We start from the raw sequence: 6,336 nt of genomic DNA, 5'->3' as shown, positions 1-6,336 counted from the left end.
AAGAGATTAAGAGCTGTGTTACAGCAAGGCAGCCCACTTCCCGGTCAGCATCTGTTTATGTTCTATCCTAACAAGGCAGAGGGCTGAGAAGAGCCCAGCAACAGCCAAGCCAGCGCTGAATGTGTGACACGCGTTCCACCTTACCCGGAGGGAAATGTGCTTCCACCAGAGGACCTGCACGCTATTGCTGCTCTCCCATCACGCAGGGTACCCTGGACCTCTCTGACCACACCTGCTTGGCTTCCATAACCTCTCAGACCTCCTCGACGCGCTGTTCCGTGCTGTTCCCGGGCTGGAGCACTTGCCTGCATTGTTTCTGGAACACACGGTTTCTGCCTAACTCGCTCCTTCACTTCCTTCACATCTGTGCTGAGGATAGCTTATCAGTAAAGCCTTTCCTGACCACACCCTTCTTTGTCTTGGCACATCCATCATCCTGACCATTTTTCCCCTTTAATACTAAATCATCCCCAGATATACTATACAAGGATTTTATTGATTATCATCTCTTCCTTAACTCCATAGGGATAAGATCTTGGTTTGCTCACAGATGCATCCCTAGAACCTGAGGCAATATCTGGTGTGTGGCAGTCACTCAATAAATACTTGGGAGACGGATGAATGGATAAATCAGCAATCCTTGGGCGAGGTTTCCTTTGGGTTCAACTCTCAAGTCGAGCAGCAGTTTGTTCTTCCAGATTCAGTGAATCTCACAGCTTTGTGTATTTCTCTCTTAGAACTACAAATCTCAGAACCAAATCACTTGTCCACCCAACTGTGTGTCTACATACAGCTACAGCTCTTCATGGCTGATGTATTGTGCTCGACTCAGTTTTTAATCCAAACTGTTTTCCCTGTACTTTATCCTCTTGCTAATTTTTTCACTTATTTCATCTTTCATAACATATATCAATACATGTCATATTTCATATACAAAGCAGTTTAAACTCTTTCTGGGCTAGGAAAGGGAAAATTCAATAAAACTAGCCAAGTTTTTAAGGCTGGATTATTATAATGTCATTTCTTACCAAGTGTTTCCAGGAAACATAGCAGTCTATGAAGAAGAAGTAAACTCTGAATAGGCGAGGCTGAAACAGATCCTGTTTCCATCACTGAAGTAGCCCTACCAAGCCCACCAAGAAAAGGCAGCTGGTTTTTTGGGGGGCGGGCGGTCAGGCAGGTCTTCTTTTTCCATTGCCCAAGCTATGTTTATTAAGGATAGAAGCCCGCACATTGTATTCACAAAGACGCTGATTGACACCTGGACCCACCTCTGTTTGTTGCATGCTTTCTAACCATGGCCAAGGCAAGGATACACTGCCGTAGTTTTGGCCAGACTCTTTTCCATCACTCTTGTGTCCAGGTGCAGCCATGGAAAAAGCTCTGCCCACAGACCACAGCATCAGTGACGTGTCATCCTGATCTGAAGCACACTGCCTCCCTCATTTTGTCACCTGCTGACAGACTGACAGGAGAACCAGCTCAAACCACACATTACAAACAAACAGAAAAACAAAACCAAGCAGACTCTTGGCATGAAGGAGACTTGATTCCTGAGTAGACTGGGAGCAGAAACTGCCTAGGGAAAGTCACCCAACCAAGCACAAGGGGAACACATATTCTATTAAGGCATCAGAATTTAAGACAACTGGTTAGAGCAGCTGCTGCTGACTGCCCTGAGGAATTTGGGCTTGTTAATTTTTAATAGTGATTGTTTTCCACCAGTAAAAGGGAAATAGAATATGTTACACTGAACATAGCAGAAAGAGATACAATATTTATAGTGCTTGGTACTTAGGTTAATTCAGTGGGATATAAAAAGGAACATCAAAGAGCTCACCAGCAGGTATTGCGGCATGGTGAGTTAAGATGCTGCTTGTAGGGCTGGCACAATGGCTCAACTGGCTAATCCTCCACTCGCAAATGCCAGAGTGAGCATTTAGCCTATCAGTTAAGACACTGATTATCTTGCATCTCCCTGTTCCTCTGTAACTCTGCCTTTCAAATAAATAAATTACAAAAATACACTGTGAAAGAGTTGAAAGAGATATGCTATAAACATGAAGAGAAATACTTATCACTCGTGTTTGACAGAGGACTTGCATTTTGCTTTTACACAGATATTTTCAAAATACAAAATTCTCAAAATTAAAAAAGGCCAATCTAATAAAAGATACAAAAACATATTTCACAAGAAAAGATGAACATCCCTGATAGTGGTTTTTCCTATAGGGACACTAGTCATACTAGAGTAGGCATTACTGGACTAAGTTATTTACATCCTAAATAGGAAGAAACTTCAAAAAGTTTTCAGGAAGTTGGATCAATTGGTGTCTATTTTGATGTAAAACATCTGAAATCCATGCCTGAGGCATCTTCAAAGTCTATGGAAATGTATGGTGAAAAACAATATACGTGAATTTCATTTTTTTCACCCAAACAAAAATCTTTTAATTTCATTTTTCCTTAAGCCTTTGGAAGTCCCCTCAAATGGCTAGCTGTTGACACTAGGGATTAGAACTTGAACATCAGTTTGGGGGGAATGCAATACAGCCGCTGACAGTCACATGGGAAAACAGGTCATCATTGTCTTAGAGTAATAACCACACAAGCATGCATGCATTCATGCACAAACACATTATTTCTAATATTTTCATCATCTAGGACACTGCGCTTTCTAGGAGGCAAAGGGAGCTGTCCATGGGCAGGCCTTCAGAGATGAAAGGATGCGGAGACTGTGGAGTTGGAGGTGCAAGGCTGGGTGGTGGGATTTGCTCTTTTTTTTTTTTTTAAAGATTTATTTATTTTTATTGGAAAGGCAGATATACAGAGAGGAGGAGAGACAGAGAGGAAAGTCTTCCGTCTGATGTTTCACTCCCCAAGCGGCCGATTTACTCTTAACAACAGTAGTGTTACAAGGTTACTAGGGATAAACAGTACATAACCGCTATACTAGGCTTCTGTAATCATTGCTTGGCTTTCCTGCTTAAAGAACAGGACCAACGCTATGACAGCCCAAGGTCAGAGAGTAGGTCTGAGTTTCACTTCACTCCAAAGTTTCATTTTCCTCAGAGAGACGAAGTGGGCAGTGGGGAACAGCCTTGCCCAATTGTGGGCATCCGCTCGTCCGTAAGTGACGTGACTAAGATAAGAACTGCTTGCTGGAGACGTGTTGTACGTGACTAGGAGGAAATGAAAATGGTTCGCAAGAGACAAGCGAGGTCCTTGTCAAGACTCCACTGCGATGGATGAGAAATGGACCCTAGCTTGAGATAGCAAGAACGTTTCTTTGGTTTGGCATTGTTGCATGTGGAACTCGTCTGTCCGTGGTTCGGGCATCTTTTGGACCTAACAAGACCATGCAGTGAATGGATGGCACTGTGGAAGCAACAGGTGGGTGACTGCTAGCCTGCTAGGCTTTTGTGTCCCGTGTCTCCATCCCATGCTGCTTGTAACAGAACACTGTCCAGACTAGAGACATTGCCAGGATGCATCTGCCAACTAAGTGTCCAGCACCGTGGGACTTGCATGGACCTCAGTTCCATGACCACGTCCCATCTCTGCCCTGAGAATTGGGGGGATTCTGGAGCTGGCTCAGCAGATCACATGCAGTGCTTTACATGACACACAAAGCTCATCAATTCGTACTGCCACTAACGGCAATCACCTTTCACAGATTCTTAGCAGCACCTGTTTCTTTTCCTCTTCTTATGCTATTCTATAGACTTTCTTTTAAAATATTTTAATCTTCTTTTTCACTGAAATCAGATATTAACTCCCAGAAGTTTCAAATTATGTGTGCTCTTGAGATTTCAAGAACTATCAAAGATTTTAAAATCACAATATTAGGGCCCAGCACAATGGCCTAGTGGCTAAAGTCCTCGCCTTGAACACACCAAGATCCCATATGGGCGCTGGTTCTAATCCCAGCAGCCCTGCTTCCCTTCCAGCTCCCTGCTTGTGGCCTGGAAAAGCAGTCAAGGACAGCCCAAGACATTGGACCCTGCACCCACGTGAGAGACCCGGAAGAAGCTCCAGGCTCCTGGCTTCAGATTGGCTCAGCTCCAGCAGCTGCAGTCACTTGGGAAGTGAATCATCAGATGGAAGATTTTCCTCTGTCTCTCTTCCTCTCTGTATATCTGACTTTGCAATAAAAATAAATTCTTTTTTAAAATCACAATATTAGTCTTTTAAAATACCTGCAGCTTCAACAATTGCATTTCTGCAATAAACTCAAGGACCCTGTAGAATAGTATTACAAATTAGATACCTAGCATATCCAAAAAGCTTAGCATCACACTTGCCTCTTGGCAGATATTCTAATACTTTGAGTTGTGTGGTGCTTCCAATAGGTATTATGCCTCCAAATTACTTAACTCCTGGACTCCAAATCAATGCTATCCACAGGCCAGTAGCCATGGTATAACAACCTAGGAGTTAACCTCTAGTTAAGCTCCCACCAGGTAATCCATACAATTGTCCATCCCATATTCAGGAGCTTTGCATCTGTGGTTCCAATCAACTGCAAATCCCAAAATCTTTGGAAAAACAAAGACAATATAATACCATTTGAACTAAACATACACAGACCTATCTGGCTTTGTTTATTTGTTCCCTAAATAGAACACTCTATCACCGCTTACATAGCATTTACATTGCATTAGGCATAATAAAGACGACTAGGAGGAGACACAAAAGTTACATGAAAATTCTGTGACACTTCATATAAGGGCTTGAGTATCCATGAATGTTGGTATCCCTGTTGAGGGGGCGGTTCCTAAAATCAATTCTCCAAGGATACCAAAGGAGTAGTTATATAAACTGATGCCCATATCAGAAACCAGCATAACCGGCCGTGGTTTAACCCGCTATGTCGCAATGCCAGTGCCCCACCCCTTAACTCTGAGCATTCAGTTTCAATGTTTTGTTGTTAACTCCAAGCAATAAAATTGCTACAACCCAGAGGCAAGATGGACTTATGAATGAGCAAGTAGGCAAGTGAGCATGAGTACTCTATTAGTTTACTCTTTAAATACTACTAATGTCAGCATTGAGCTAAAATGAATGACTTCCCAAATTGGTGGTGGGGAACTACTGAGCTGCCTTCCAGGGTGTGCATTAACAGGAAACTGGAACTGGCAACAAACCTGGGACTCAAAGCAAGGCATCCCTGGGACTCGAAGCAAGGCACCCCAACACAGGATGAGGGCAACCTAGCTGGATTTATTCAGTAGCCCAATGCATATACCTGAAAACACTCCTTAAAATAGGTTGGAAACACTCTACCCTACAACGTGCAGGAACAGAAACAGAATGTTTCTGGGCCACTGCTTCCACTGAGCCTCAGAGCTGGGACTGGGGCAGGGCCAGGCTAGACAAGGCAGTAGCACCCATCAAGCATACTTGTGGGCTGGGTCGGGATGGCTCAGGCTGAACTAAGTTGCTGCACCCAGGCGTATGCACAAGAGCCAGATAGGATATGGGTAAGATTGGGCTAGGTCACAGCACATTCTGGCACATGAACAAACCAGGGCTAGACGTTGGTCTGGTGGGGGTTATTGGCAGTGGCCCTGAGCAGGCCATAACATCCACTGATATGTGTAAAAATGGGCCTACAGTGGGCTAGGCTAGGCTAGACTGCAGCACCCATCACTTTGTTTGAGAGATAGGGCTGGGACAGAACTGACCAGGCTGCTGCATCCACCAGAACATGCATTGCCTGGTGCGGGTGATGGACTGAACTTGACCTGCACTGGCTGGCACACACAAGAGTCAAGTCTGAGGCCATTCAGACAAGAATTTTGGGGAAACTCCCCAACTAAATGGCTCAAACCCAGGCCACATGGAAAATCACAATATATGTGGTTCAACACTGGAGTGCATGTGGCAGGACTGGGCCTTTTCAGCTCCTGACGCCTGTGCAGTGGACAGCATGCCCAGATGCACACAGGACAGCCAGCTCATCTAGGCTATCAGAGAACACTGTTTGCCTCATCGGAAGATGAGAAAGCAGAACAGTTTGGACAACTCTCTTGGCCAAGCTTTGCAGCAAGTGTCTGGATCTACAGATAGACTCGGTCAGCCAACAGACCTAGGAAAGACCTTCTCAACCCCAGTACAGTGAAGTCAACTATGTCTCAGAACTATTAAAATCATTCAAGTAACACCATTGGAATACTCTTTCCCATGTTGGGGTCTCTAAAGGGTCATCAAATGACTGTTCCCCGTCCCTCGGTGCTGATGCAGCTTGACAACTAGGAGTATCCTTTTCCCTTTCCCTCCTCTGTGGAGACACAGGAGGGGAAAAAAAATTGGCCCCCCACCCACCTTCCTCCA

This window comes from Ochotona princeps, chromosome 27, assembly GCF_030435755.1.
Source record: "Ochotona princeps isolate mOchPri1 chromosome 27, mOchPri1.hap1, whole genome shotgun sequence".
Classification (NCBI taxonomy): Eukaryota; Metazoa; Chordata; class Mammalia; order Lagomorpha; family Ochotonidae; genus Ochotona; species Ochotona princeps.
This window is presented reverse-complemented; position numbering follows the sequence as displayed.